General features: G+C 37.7%; 1 protein-coding gene across 3 annotated transcripts in view; it reads left to right on the forward strand.

Moving 5' to 3' along the window:
• Nucleotides 1-15,978, forward strand: part of hdac7a (histone deacetylase 7a) — a 95,359-nt gene that overhangs the window by 19,084 nt on the left and 60,297 nt on the right. Inside the window, exons 1-2 of one of the 3 annotated variants that reach the window (XM_088006881.1) lie at nt 1,145-1,645; nt 4,194-4,259. The gene's annotated coding sequence lies outside the window, so the exon portion shown is untranslated. Of the gene's footprint in view, nt 1-1,144; nt 1,646-4,193; nt 4,260-15,978 lie in introns of those variants that run through there. The other 2 variants (XM_088006884.1, XM_088006883.1) reach the window with 2 other exon arrangements.

The following is a 15,978-nucleotide window of genomic DNA, read 5'->3' on the forward strand; positions in this document are numbered from 1 at the left end:
AAAAGCTCATGACTTCACAGTACATAGTCAAACATGTATCAGATTATGCAATTTAACTATGGTAATATTTAAAACAAACAACAATTATTCCCACAGCTGCCGGTGTATGTTTTGTATCTTCTATAATAATCTACAATTTTGACCCATTTTTGATTAAAGCTCGGAGCTACAGTCATTACTGGCAGGAAGTCAAAAATATAAAAGGAAGCCAAATGAGGTTAAATATGTGTTTCCTGAGAAGTTATTTGCAGACCTTTATGGGTCTATTTTGCAGAGAATTTTTTTTTTACCTAATGCATCTTTTGCGACTAGACGCTTGTTCAGTTTTTTGTTTGTAGTTTTTGACAATTATATAGAACAAAACAAATGAATTAGTTTAATAAAATACTGTAAAGTAATATTTCAGCAAACAGTAGTGTAAACATTTTTATAACTGAGGCATAATCAGAGAAAAATATCTATATTTTATCTAATATGCAAAACATGTTTTAAAAGTTTAGTTACTTTTGTCTTTTTGTATTAAATATGCTTTCTAACATTCTGTCTCTTTTTGAGCTTTGGCTTAGAAATTTGGAGAGTTGCTGTGTTTTAAAATACTAAATTTTAATGGAGCCAAAAGTAACTTTGTTCTAACATCAAATCAACTGATTTTGGTAAACAAGCCAAAAATTATTCATACACTTATTAGATTTAGGGTAACATAGGGTATTATTTTGAATTTATCTATATTAATATATTGGGGTGACCCATTGCATAAGTTTTGACATGAATCTGATAGAGAATCGGTGGAAGGAGCTAAACATTGGGGTGAAAGCAAGGAGATTTTTTAACCAGAAAGTTCATCACCCAACATTTATGATCAAAATGAATTTGGATTTAACCGGGGTGCCATGGCGACACCCAAAGAGATTTAAACCTACCAAGAGTAAAAATATTTTGGGGATTCTGTTGTTTCTAGAAAACATTAACTATTAGGGCGTTTTTTGTTTGTTTCTGAACATTGATTGGACCCAAATATCAAATTTTGACATCGGAAAACATCTTTTCTTGCTTTTGTCTTCGGTGCGCCACCCTAAGACTTGAAGGAGTCCCCAACTTTCTGGTGGACATTTAAAGAAGACATTTAAAAGTTTTCGTCAGCAGATGGAGCCACAGGGTTAGGGGTCACTAAAGTCCCACCTCACAGTCTGTGAGCACAGAAGTGCCGTGTAGTCCAGTCTCTCAGCGCACCGTTCAGGGCCCATATGTGCGCGCAGGGGAAAACAATAGTCTTTAAAGTTCTGTGTGTGAAGTCGAGGCTATTTTTGGTGGGGCCCGCCTCGCCTGCTATTTCTGTCAGCAGGAGAGCGCCGCGCTGCTCAGGGGAGGGGAGGAGGAAAGGAGGGGAAGGAGCAGCCCTGGAGGGGCCGGACTTTATTCTCCGCAACTTGTCTCAGTTAAGTCCCCCTTTCAGTTCCTCTTATGCTGCCGACTCCACCGACACCAGCTGATCTCTCCATCACTTCGCCTTAGATTCCTAACGCTTCCCCCGGATGTAAACGAACTTGGGTTTCGGCTCTACAACTGACTCGATATTTGTACAGGATTATTTCCATAGTGTGTGGACTTCCATCAAGTGGCTTGTTTCTGCTTTCTTACGCACAAGGTAGGAGGAGGCAACTCCGGTTTAACGCTCTGATGAGAACTTTGTTTTTAGAGTGTCAAAGGTCTGCTGTTGTGCCTGTAAAAGTAGATGAGGTTTTGTTGCTGCCTCCGCTGGGGTTTTTTTCTTCTTCTTTTTTTTCTTTGCTTTTATTGTTTATGAGCGCACGGCGAAGCGCAACGATTTCCACTAAGCTGTTTTTTCTGAGCTCTCTACCCTCTCACGGTAATGCAACATGTTGCTTTTGTTTCAACTTCGTACACAGGTCACTCTATCCCTTTACTACGGTAAGATTCCCAATGGGGGATCATGCAAATAGTAGCAGAGTTTAAACAGTGACAGAAAAAAGGTACTTTTACGCAAAAGTGCCTTTGAGACAGCATAAGTCACTGAGGATATGCTAGAACTTTTGCTTTGCCTTTACATCATTATCTTAAGTCTTTTTCCGGTTTGAAGTTTGTTTCAGACAGTCAGTTTAGCCCTGCAACAACTCGTCCAACAGGGAGGATCTTAGCGTTTCAGAGATGCAGGTGCAGTGTGCGCTCATTTTATAGGATCCGTATGTGGTTTTCATCCAGATCTGGGCCAAATATCAGAACTGTGCATCGCAAGAGCAGCTCACTGTGCCCAGCTGCACATACCGTACCATTATAGAATCTGCTACTGTGCAAAACAAACCCTAGATCACCTGTAGTTGTGGAGTAACAATACGTTCAGCTCAGGAGACCAGAAGTTACAATGCTACAAAAACATAATTGAAAATTATCTTTGTGTGTTTGTCTCTCTGTGTGTGTGTTTTTAGAAATATAATAAAAGTTTCATAAATCCACTGTGTTGAAATTTCCATTTACTAAAATATTATCCCAGTGAGGTTTGATCAATCTTAGTATTTTAGATTCTGAACAACATTTTGTTAGCCTGGCCGTTGCCTTCCTGCACTATTCCACTTGATTCATATCTCATTTACAGCACAGTCTGGGTTTTCTCCCATTCACTTTGATTTCCTTGAGTAGAATTTCTACTGGGCCAATCAGCAAACAGAAGACGTTGTGAATGATGACGTCGAATATCTGCGCTGTTTTAGAATTGTAGTCTGCCTGTAGTTTGAACAATAGCAGCGGAGGAGGTGAACAAAGCCATTCAGTCCGTGTTGGTCACACTGCAAAATATTGAATTAACATTAACAGCCGCCTTGTTCAGATCAAACTTCTCTCTTTGAAAAGGAGTATAGCTGTTTACAGTACAGGCAGATTCCGGTAAGCTGCATAACTTTGAACTGGCTAATTACATAAGTCATGGACAGACCCTCACCCTAGCCATTCAGTAACATTTAAAATGTCAACACAGTCCACGCATCCAGAAAACAGTTGTTTCTGGATAGCCCAGAGCTCAGACCTTCTGAACAATGTGAAGTAGAACACGGTCTGGTTTTTACCAGGCTAACATTTTATCAAATGTAGTCCAGATTGGCCCAGGCTAATACTGTGAAATCCTGCATGATAACATTGAGAAAGAATACCACACTTTTATTTTATTAACACACCAAAACATCAGAGCAACACAAAAGTGTTTTGAAATAACACACAATATATAGCAATTATTCCTATATATTGAGTTTTACATTTTCTTGTCCATAAAATGTATTTATTATTATTTTGAGACATAAAGTAAAAATACAGAAAAAAAATCAGCCTCTTTAGTTTTGATGTGCTTGTTTGAAAAGAATATTGTAACTTTTTGTTGTTTTGAAAACAACAAAAAGTAACATTGTTAACATTATTGTAACATTTGCCTCTTCATACAAGCAATCTTTTGTTTGCTAACATAGTCAGGTGATTTGCTCAGGTACATCCTGCTGAACAGACACCAGACACCAGGGTGGATATCATCACTGTCCATGCTTTTGGCTACTAGAAATACACGTTGATGTTTTTTCCTTCTTAGAAAGAGAAAGTGTAGTATCATTTTAGCCAGCTAATCAACAAGTGAGAGACTCTTTCTTCACTCTGACATTTTCTCTCGTTTTAATGAAAAAGACTTTTAACCATGCATAGCTCTGGAGGACAGAAACTCTTGGCGGTTTGGAAACCATCTCAAGCCAAGTATTGACTTATTAAACATCTAAATTAGCCACTTAGTTTTGTGGCGACAGAAAGCTATAAAGCCAGTGCTAACTTTAGTCTCTAAGAGTTCATCAATTCAAAAATTACAGAGGTTTCCTTCTTCCTCTCGTGAGCAAGCTTTGTTCATCTGCCGGGCAAGAAGTGTTTAGTATTGAATTTTGTCAAAACACCTACTCAAGAACTGCTTACTTTCATTCTTCTTGTGAAAAACAACAAGTCACACCTGGGGCTCATAGTGATTGCTTTCAATAAAGTTGCATAATAAAAGCAACTAGATGTTGCTTAGAAAGACAAATTTCACTTTGAGAAATATTGGGGTGTTGTCAGATCTTTACACGATCACGTTTTGTCAGACTTTCTTGGCTTTTAACGAGTTGAAGGAAGGATGCTGCTGTTGTCGCACTTTATTTCTCTTTTTTTATTTTCAGATGGATTCAGGCCCTGTGGGAAGACCGCAGAAACAAACAAGACACCATACTTCACCACAGTGACAGGTTGGGCTTTTAACCTTTAAAGGACAATGTACTAAATGCAGACTCTAACCATTGTTTCTCAATTCCGGTCCTCACGACCCCCTGCCCTGCATGTTTTAGGTGTTTCCCTTCTGCCACACACCTGGATTGTATCTGTGGGTGATTAACAGCCTTCTGCAGTATGGTTATGCAATCATTTGAATCAGCTGTTCTGGAATAGAGACACATCTAAAACATGCAGAGCAGGGGGGCCTGAGGACTAGAATTGAGAAGCACTGCTCTAACCTAATAAGTAGTTGTGTTGCAGAGTGGTAAAATTCTCCGTAAGCCAATGAAAGGTAGGCCACAGCCCTCAGCGGCAGAACCTTAATGTGGAAAAATGCTGCCAGTCTGCAGTCAGGCCCTTGGGACAACATCTTGTCATCTTTAACAGTGTTTTTATTTTGAGGCATGTACACAAGCATTACATCGTTTGGGTGACAGCAGTTTTTCCAACATGATCTAAGCTTCGTGCTTCTGTAAGTCGTGCTGTAAAAAGCACAGAACAGGTGTTGGCCTAGTTGGAAAGATGTAGTTTGCTAAATATGATCTTCTGTCTTTTTGGTTGATGTGTGGGTTTTTTCCACAGGTCATGTTGTTCAGGTCTGAGACACTTAAAAACGTAGGTGTGAAAGTTATATTTAAGATATGATCAAACCTGCTTTTAGTTTACAAGGTTGAGTTTTAATTGTTTTGGTGGACATGTGCAATCCATCTTTACAATTTTTAAGTTTCTTTTCCAGGTTTTCTTACTTCAGATTTATTATTGTGTTAAGTTGTCTGTGCACAAATAAATCCTGAAAATGTTCCTGTGATAAAGCATAAAACCAACCCTAACCTTCACCACCAGAAAACACCCCCAAGAACAAGTGACCCCTTAGTCAGGGGAAACATTGATCTGAGAATTACATTTAAGATAGTTTCACTGTCTTTTAATTTTAAAGTTGGGTAAATATGCTATTGATATGCTAAGTGATAAGCTAATTACAATGTGCATTAAAAGTTAACTGCATTGTTTTTCTTTGTATTTTATTTATTTAAACAATAAACACTTTCAGTCAGAGGATGTTAGTAGGTTTAAAAGAATACAAAAAGTGCAAATAAATTGTTATCACTTAAGCTCTCACCTTGTTTTAAACACATAGCAGTCATATTGGATTTTGAGTCTAGGGTTGGAGAGAAATTTAGTTTTAAAATTCTAACTTTGAAATTTCAAATTCTGTGTAAAATGAAACAGAATTGATCTCTTCAAATAGACATCTAGCACCAATGGACCAAACACCCCAAAGAAAAAAAGGCTCAAATCCTGTTGTTTCCAAATGTCAGTACGGTGGCACTTAGAAACTTTAGTGTTTCCTAAAATGGTCTTACTTAGAAAAAGATTATGAGCCATTTTCCTACAGGATTTCATACAAAGCTGTTCTCATTTTTTTAGCTTCTGGATGTTAGACATTGAACAGTTCAGGACTTCCCACTGGTATGACACGTGGTGTGAACCTGTGATATCTCTTATCTCAAGAGACACCCAGTTCCACAACAGAATATGATACATAGATGATAACCATCAAATTTTCCTGCCATGTCTGTTTCCTCTGTTTCCCCATGGCAAATATTTCCTCCATGCTTCCTCCTCTAACTTAGGGATTCTAGAGGCAGCGCAGCAACTCAGAATGGAGTTGACTTCACTTTTTTTCACTTCACCTCAGATCAGCGGATCAAAAATTTGATCCAAAGCTCCACCCATGAAGAAACGAGTCACCTGGTTATTTCTTTGTGTCCCTGCCTTTTACTTTAGATTAGTTTTCTTTTCTGTGAAGCACGCCTGTGTGATCACACTGTGTAGGATTACAATACATGTCCCTGAATTGAAGCTGGCTCTCACTGTGCCAGGCTCCGCTGACTGTACTCTAACAGTCAGCATGTGTGTGTGTGTGTGTGTGTGTGTGTGTGTGTGTGTGTGCGTGTGTGTGTGTGTGTATGTGTGTGCGTGCGTGTGTGTGTGTGTATGCATGTGCGTGCATGTGTGTGTGTGTTTCTATGGAAAAACCTGGTGAGGTCATGGCTGTGGCTGTAGAGTCTGGTTACATGTATGTTGTCCATCCAGGGCAACGGACACAGGGACCTTTTTGCCTTTGTCTTGTTTTTTAAAATATTTATTTCTCTTTTCTACGTTAACAAAAACGCACAGTCACATCTACCTGTGAGGTTTTAGACGCTTGTGGCTGTAAGCAGTTGAATGTGGAAGCAGTGTGAGTCTAGACGTGTTCAACATTAGAAACCACCATTTTACTAATTGTGAAGGCTTAGAGAACTGTTCTAGCCTTACAGACTTCATCCAAATACTTTCAGATTACCAGGAGAACATCCTGTTTGTACCACAATGTCTTAGTTCTTTCGCTGATCTTTATTTTTTTCATGCCTGCAAAAGAAGCAAAGGTCTGTTTAATTGATGCAAAGTTTTTCAGATGCCTTTGCTAAAACTTAAGTGCCAGACATGGTGAATTTTAAAATGCTGTAGTCCGTTTCCTTTTTCTTTAGAAACATGTGGTCATATTTCATGAATTTGAATATTATTGAAGAGTGAAATAAAATGTTTAGTTCATTTGTTTCAATAACCCAATTCAAGTTTTTGTTAGTTATGATGATTTTATGTTTGCTGCCAAGGAAAACCAACATTTAGAATTAGAATATTACATTGGAATAAATACACTTAATATGATGAGTAGAACATTACAGCAATAAAAAATTATTTTTAATCAAGGAATATGGGCCTAATGAAAAGTATGTTTAATACCTGTTTAAAGGTTTTTATTTCCAAAATGTACTTTTAATTCACCAAACGAGCCTCATCTGAGTGCATATTTTAATTTATTGAGTCTGACTGAAAACACAAATGATGTGTGATCCATGTATTTCACATAAGTGTTCCATTAACGAATGTTAGCCTGCATTGCCTTTAGCATACTTTCAGTAAAACAGCAGATTTTCTGCAAATTGTTATTTTGTTGTTGTAGCTCTGTGTCTGTGAACTCTACATTTGGGATTGATTATTAAAATTTCCATTTTCTGAACAACATAGTTTGAACAACTAATTACACTTTTATACCATGTAGTCTTGTAGATTTTGTGCCATTGCAGACCTTTTAAATATATAAATATTTTCAACATACCGATGGGGAAAAATCCCTAAAATCTTTAATATAACCTCTCCACAGTAAAATACAAAGTAATCTTGAATTCTTTCTTTTAAATGTTCCCCTATTCCCTTTTTTTTCTTTCCTTTTTGTTCACAAAACCAGAGTATGAAAAGCTTCTGATTGTAATAGGTGCAGTTGAGATCACGTATCTTCTTCCTGGTTGTGGTTTCCAAATACTTTGGTCAGCTGATGGTGCTTGTTCCTGCTGCATTGTAGAGCCAAAGGAGGAAGAGTTATTTACAGGCCTTACACTGCAATCATGAAAAAGAAAGAGAAAGAACGATTAAAGATGTCAAAAAAGGTTATTTAAAGACGTTGTACACAGTAGGGTACTTCCAGTCTTTTTAGTTGGTCAGTCATCATCCTTAACTACATAGTTTCAAAATTTTCTAAATGTATTTTTTTCAGGAAAGCCAATATGATTTCCAATTAGCTGCTTACTGACAGTACACTTTGTTATTTTTTGTTTGTTTTTTTAGTTGAAGACCGTCTGTGTTTTCAACATGGTCCACGGACCCTGTAACCTACAGTTGTAGAAGTCAGATCCTGAATAAATATAACTCTGAATTTAGCACATTCTTTAAGGTGCAATGAAAGTTTTAAATTGCTAAATCACCTTCAACCGACGGGGTTTCAGTCCGATTCTCCAAACAAAGAGCGCTCTGAAAACTTTCCCCCTCCACTTTACACTCTGGTAACCCATAAAGACTTCACAAAACCCTTCACAAAATATACTAATCATCCCTTTAAGTAGAACATAAAAAGCTTGGTGATAACAAAAGAAAGTTCTGTTAATCTTTTTTCATTCTGTCTTCTTTTAAAACGTACGGTACACAATTTGTTTTAGGGGGGAGGGTGGGTACTTAGTAGGATAACGTTATTAATTCGTACTGGTTTCCACCCAAAAATTGATTGGCTTCATTGTCCTGATTTGACGACCACATCAGCTTCTGCAGAGGCATTAAAGTAATATTTAACCATGGGGACTCGTAAAGCTAAGCTGCAGTGCACAGTCAAACTGCGCCACAGTTGTGGTAGTAATGCTAGTAATAGTAGACGGCGTTGAAGAGGGGAGGTGGCTATTTTTGCCTTGCTGAACAAATGGCTCAATTGTCCTGCCTCTAGGTGCATGAAATCACTTGATATGTCAGGGGTAATGTTATATAATACTCTCAGCGGGGCCCCACAGGACTGTATATGTGTGTGTGTGTGTGTGTGTGTGTGTGTGTGTGTGTGTGTGTGTGTGTGTGTGTGTGTGTGCGTGTGTGTGCGCGTGTGTGTGTATGGCTGAACATATTAGCTGTATTGTGGTGTAAATGGGATAAGGAGACTAAGTGCATGCGGTGTGACCTGAGGTAACCCTGTCTATAAGATTTTATTAGTGTGTCAAATCAATTTATGTAGCATTAACCTTTGAGCTGATGGCTTCTTGCTGTGGTCAGCTGGGAATCTGTTCTGTTACTGGCCTCCACCCACCGTCTGGATCCCCCTCAACACGCCCTGCCGCCCCCTTCCCCTTTTGTCTTTCTCTGCCTTTTTCACAGCATATGCATGTTGACGCACTTGATCCGTTTGAAATTCACTGAAGTCGATGGGATTATTTTTGTCAAGGATTTATTCTTGTGGCATTTGGTGTTGGTGAGAGTTGTGGGTGGTGGGGGGAATAACCTTTTAATTCCCACCTCAGTCCCACCCTTCGTCTTCTTTGGATAAAAAAAATATATATTTTTTTTAGCTTTAAGAAATTGTTCTTTAAATGACATTGGGGAATAAACCCAAAGTCTTGTAAACTGAGTACAGTAGCAACTGATGCCTATTATTCAGCCACTGTTGTATGTTTTTACTCACTTTTGCTTGCTAGGAATGTTTCTCATGTTGTTCACACATGAGACAAAAATCCGTTACCTGACTCTGTAGAGACCCATGCTGCTCACATACCAGTCTGGCCTTAGTCACAAGTTTTCCAAAGCAGAGCTCTCATTGTATCCTGATATTGTCTAGCCTAAAGTGGATGACAGAGTAATGATTCAGCTCACATTCACTCCAGATCAGCGAGGTGGCTGACACTGACCTCGGATCGGATGGCTTGCTGTGGGCTCGAATGTAACAGGATCTCCTTTCATCCGACCAGACTCTTGAATTTACATGTGACTGCGAGTGTGTGCATATGAGTGATGGATTGTCTCAAGTCAGGCTTGCAGCTTCAGGCTCGGTCGGGCAACTGCAACACAATTCATGTTTATTTACTGGGACTTCTGATTGTGGGACATTATGTTAGTGCTAGTACCAGTGATGGAGCATTATTTGTTAAGCACTTTCATTCTGATTGTGCAGAAATGTATACATTAGAAAAATACCTGGCCCATTTTTAATGTCTGGTTTCTCTTTGCTGTGTGACTAACTATGTGTTCATCTTTGAGAGCAACATTTAAACAGTAGCAACATGTAAAAAATATGACTTAAAAATAAGGTATTTTGTTCTGGGAAATTCCTGCTTCTTTCATCAGCAGGTATTTTTTTGCTCTTTGCTTTGAGATTTGAGTTTTCTCTGGACATTTTAAAGTCAATGCCAGTTTCCTATTAATCTGTTATTACAGCTCATGTTTTATAGTGTTCCAAATAAATGACTAATTTAAACTAAAAATGTGTAAAAATGTCTAATTAGATAACCTAATATTTGCTCTAAGTGATATCAACAGAGCCTGCGACAGACTGGCGACCTGTCCAGGGTGTACCCCGCCTCTCGCCCGGAACATTAGCTGGAGATAGGCACCAGCAATCCTCCCGACCCCCACTAAGGGAGAAGGTGTACAGAAAATGGATGGATGGATAGATATCAACAGAGTTGTGTTTTCCTCCTCCTTCTCTTCCTGACAACCAACACATACAAAAGCTATAAGAACACTCTGTATTTCTTCTTCTTCAACCTTAAACATCATAGAAGCTGAACTGCAAGATGAACTACTCTTGCTACCAGCATCAATGTACCTTCATTGTGTTGATAGCAATTATTTGCAGTAATTCAGTCATTTTGTGATCCTCCTTTGAGACAAAGTTTTATGACTTTGCTCCACATTACATGTTAAGGACCCTTTTGGGAGTATGACACAGTAAGAAACATTGAGTAGATAATCACTGCACGTCAACTTATACATTTTTATAAGGGGTTTAATTGTGTAATCTTTATGTCATATTTTTCTCCCCGAATGTTGTGTCTCTTAGGGTTCATTTAGTTGCTTTAGCTTCAACTCAAGACATTTTGTGTGTATCAAGTGTTGGTTTGTTTTTAAGCCCTTGAACTAATTTTATACACATATCTTACCCCAGTAGTGCAATTTCCCAGTCCTTTAAAACAAATACTGAATTTGTAAGCATATAATGTGGATTCAGGAAAATAGAAGACTTTTTTTGTCTTTTCCTTTTCCTTTGGTTGCGCCGTGCATGTGCCTGTGTCTGTATTCATCCCTGACCAGAGTACAAATTATGTGCAGGAATGCTAATGTCTTCTTCCTTTGTTGTCCTGGCAGACTGTTGAGTGTGACTGTGCATATTCAAGAGCCTTTTATTTTCCTGGAACACGTTAATCTTTACCAAGAAAAGGATATAGATTAAAAAATGAAACAAAAAATAGTTAAAATGGAAAAGAAGGTAAAAAGACTTAGAGTCACATAGTTACAGCTTCTTTATTCATTTCAGTCATAAAGAGTTTTAAAAAACACAAAACTCACAAGAGCGCAAGTAAGACACGTAGCCCAATGTCAAAGTTTGTCAACGAAATCCCACTTCCCACGTCCGAGCGCTCCAGCTCACAATTGTTTTGTAATCGCACCAGGAACCAAACCTGTTCCGGTGTGGCAGGCGGCCAACTCAACATGTTGCACTCACACCAAAATATCTCAGAGTGAAAAGGTCATGCATTCAATATTGTGTCCTAAAATCTTTCTTCTCATTTGGAGAGCAGAGACTTCCTTCTCACATTGTATTTCTGTGCAGACAGATCTGGTGGTTTTGCTTATTTGTTTGAAACATTTACTGTACCATGAGTCAATACACCAACCAACACTTTAAAGTGAAAAGGACTTGGAGAGAGGGTGCTTTATGTCACTTTGTGGAGAGAAACCAAACTGTATTCTGCCTCTAATGCTTATAGAGGCTTCAGGAGGATTAGCTGATAAGAATGAGTTTTTCTCTCATTCTTATCAGCAGCAAAACTTAAGTAGACTGTTGTTTCTTTAAGATACCAGTCTTTCATCCATACTCTGTTGGTCATGTGAAGTTATGTGAACATACAATGTTGTCTTCATGACTCACTGTTTTGATAACCTGCAAGATCATTTGGTTAAAGTCAAATAAATTTCCCTTTTTGTGTCGCAGAGTGCTTGTGAGAACAGCTTTGAGCAACAGATGTGTGGTTGGATTGGCATCTGTTTGTCTGGCCCGCCTTTGTGCAGCTAACATGTATTCCACATTTGTGACTTGGAATGATAAGGTGGACTGAGAGGTTTGTGAACACATAAAAGGGAGGGAGCGGGGTTCCCGTTGAATGAGCTGCTGTTGAGTGGTTTTGTTTGTTTTGGGAAATGTGGAGAATGCGTTTGATGTTGGAGTGAACAGAAGTGAGAGAAAGTTAGAGAAATGGACAATAACTCAATGCAGGATTTAGATTATATAGATTTTTTTAATGTTTTACATTAGCACGTGGTAATCTAACACAGATGGTGGGATCAGTGATAGCGGCATGTATCTCCTTTGTTGTGGTGGAAGCACATAATTATTTGCACCAATGTGGAACTATTGGTCATGGATGTAATAACACATCCAGCTCATAAACTGATTATGACATTATTTTTCAGAAACACTTTACTTTTTTGCAAATAACTTCACAAAACACAGACTGTTTTCAAAAAAATCAATAATTGGTACAGAATAATCCAGTCCACATTTTGCTTGTCTATAAATTTATTTTCCTTTTACATTAGTCTAATTCAACCAGGATCCTAATGCTTTTTAGCATGATAAAGATTTTTTGAAATCTCAAAGTGCAGTGTAAAACTATCCAGTTCAGATGTGAACGCTCTGAGAAATATTGATTTGTAAGTGGAGACAATCAAATGCAGTCCGGATTCACTGTTAGAAAGCCCCTGATGCTTGCTAGCAGTTAGCCAGTGGAGATTTTCATGCACCGTGTACAATGCAATTAAATCATGTCCTCCCAAGTGTCAGTAACTTTGTTTCTGTCTGTCATGCAAATTTTGAGTGAACTTTTAGAATGTCGTAAAAAAGAAAATGTGAAGTAGGTGTGTTTTCATCAACCAGATACACAAAGTGGATTTTGTGTATCTGGAGTAAAGCGGAGTAAACAGTAACAAGTTCGCTGTGCCAGAATTAATTTGCCAAAGATGTTTCCATCTCACTGCTAGTGCATTAACTCTTTTTCGGAAAGCCAAAAAACACTTTTTTTTGTGAAATTAAGTTTTTTTTAATTTTGCCAAACGTTGATGGAAGTGTGACTCTTATTTCCTTTTTACTCTACTACTAACAGCAGGAATTTTGCTTTTAAGTAAGACATTTTTTAACCGTTTTGATTTAGTCCACAGACATTGTTTTTCAAGATCATGTATTTCCTCTTCATCGCTGATCAAAATTAGGCAGCCAGTTTCTATCTTGCCCAGACTTGACAACTGTTAGAGGCCAGGCACACCAACCCTCCCAGCCCCCTCAGGGCCTGCCTCTCTGAGTTCTGGAGTAGATTTCAGGACTTTATTATTTGTTTTTAAACGGTCAGAACGTTTAAATTGTGTTAAGATGCTGGTTGTTTACCTGGCTTCTTAACCTTTCATGTACCAACTTGCTGCCTGGGATCACTTGGTGTGTCACTGATTGATAGCCTGTCACCAAATGTGATTGGGTTGTTGCTATTTGGCTTCACATGCTAAGGAATGCTCCTTTGGATGATCTCAGACAGTCAGATAAAGTGGCCATTTTTAAATTCTAATAGTTCCATGGGATTTTTAACTATCTAAATAGCTGCTATATTATTTATCAGTTACTTCAAGTCATCATTTATTACTCGTGCAAAATCTTTGTCATACAAAATCACTCTATAAATAAATGTTGTTTTATGTACATTGTAGTTTAAATGTATATAAAACAGTACAAGCCTTGAAAACAGCAATATTTGGACTAATTTCTGTATCTGCAGGATTTCTCCTATAAACCCCCTAAGCTCAGTGGTAGAGGCGCTAGGCAGTCCATCAGCAGCCCACAATGTTTTGTGTTAAAAGATGTTAAGTTACAAATATTCTGAGGTGCATCATAATTTGGAAATAATAGCATGTAAGGCCAACATCAGGTGCAGGGACGGCATAATTGGTGCGCACCCTCCCCAGTTAAATGTATCAGCTGTAAACCTAGCTTAATCTGTCTTCACTATCACACGTGTTTAAAACCCTTATTTAAAATAAACAAACCACTCTAACGGGTGCGGGGGGGCAAGTAAAGCCTGGTGGCCCACCAGGCTGATGATACACTGGGGGACATGTTGATTTACCAGGTTTAACCATATACATTGTGTTTAATGTACTTTAGCCATAACACTTAAAAAAGGACAAAAACAAAAACGAAAAAAAAAAACAATAGAAAATGTTATATAATATTGTACAAAGGTGTAACATGACATGACATGAGTTTATGATATAGTACAATGTATTATATCTAGTTAGCCTGTTGGCATCTTAACATCTAACTTAATTTTGAACAAAGAGCTGTTTATTTTCTTTTCTTTGAAGTAATTAATTAGATTAAAAATTAAAGAAGTAAAAGTAGCTTCAACAGTTTGATTTGCATGAAAAATGGAGACATAAAACTTACTTAGGCCATTCTAATATATATTGATTGTAAAAACCACACAAAAAATGTGTGAATATGACTATTTTCTAAGGCCTTGACAACATCACAACATTCTCTTTCACTTTGGGATTAATATATGGATCATCTGAGACAAACGCTGGGTTAACCTCTCTCAGGAGTAGGGAGATTGTTTTTGCTTTGGTCCATCATCTTTTCTGACATGTTTCTGGTCTGCAGTGATCCCAGAGAAAGAAGCACCAAGTATCCAACAGTACTGCTCAGTTCCTGAGTTTTCCTCATTCCTAGAATAATTATCAGTTTTGAGCATCAGTCAAATAAAGCATCTTTGTTTTGTCGTTGTGGTTATCTCTGTTGATTCCAATCAGTTCTTACATTCTAAACAATCTGGGTGAATTAAATCAATTCCCTCTTTGTTTGACAATTTTCAGATTCAAAGCATGAAATTAACATGTTTTGATGGAATTTAAATCTAGAATTCAGTTTATTGCTCCATAGATCTTGATTAGAAGACCTATGGACCTATGCTGAATGAGGCTCTTTAGATGTGTGGGTTTTGGGAACTGCAGCCATTTGTCCAAGCGGACTGCACACCTGGGGGTACTCTCTGTGAATGACGGAGGCATGCCTGCAATAATTGTTGTTCCAGGGCTTTCAGCTCTAGCCAAAGTGCAACACTGAGTGGAGTATGACAGAATGACAGACATCCATTTGTTTATGCAGTGTGTGAGCATAGCTAGTGTGTGAGTTATGCAAATACATCTATTATTGGCATGTTGGTGGAATGTTAAAAGTGCCTAAGATGCAGTCGAACAGGATGTTGTAACTTATGATGATTGCTCGTTTACAATGTCACAGTGTGTTTATGTCTCGTTAAGAGGAAGAGTGGGTTAATATGCAAACCTTTACATTAAAATAAGCTTGTTGTTCCCTACTCCATAGCAAAATCTTGACTATATTGAAACTATTTACAAAAATGGATAGTCATAAATTCTTTTGTTTTCTATGAGTGTAACAATGCATGTGTCCATTTCACAAGCTAATAAGATGCATAAAATATAGTGGAAAATAAAAAGAGGTTTTAGCACTGCTTTTAGAGAAACTAAAAATATATATACTGCTCAAAAAAATAAAGGGAACATTTCACTTTAATTTTGTGTGTGGCTCCAAATCCAGGCCTCCATTGGTTAATAAATTTGATTTCCATTGATGATTTTTGTGTGATTTTGTTGTCAGCACATTCAACTTTGTACAGAACAAAGTATTCAATGAGAATATTTCATTCATTCAGATCTAGGATGTGTTATTTGAGTGTTCCCTTTATTTTTTTGAGCAGTGTATTTTTTTTCATTTTCAGAAATACAATAAAGATTTCATAGAGAATTCCTGACACATTTGACAAGAACATATTTTCAAATGTTGTTTTGCTGCTTTTTTTTATCATAGTGCCAAAATGGCTGTTCTCTTTGTGTTTGACACCCTAAAGAAAGATTTGAACATCCTCTGCTTTAAATAATAATTTTTAGGACTGTTCAAGTTTGACCAGATTAACTAGGACTTGAAATTGAAATGTTTAATAGGTGCTGACTTAACAAAAACTCTGATGGGTAGCACTGAAGTAGATTCTAATTTTAGCG

The sequence above is a fragment of the Poecilia mexicana genome, unplaced genomic scaffold (genome assembly GCF_051168715.1).
Source record: "Poecilia mexicana isolate PSO_F unplaced genomic scaffold, ASM5116871v1 scaffold_7, whole genome shotgun sequence".
NCBI lineage: Eukaryota > Metazoa > Chordata > Actinopteri > Cyprinodontiformes > Poeciliidae > Poecilia > Poecilia mexicana.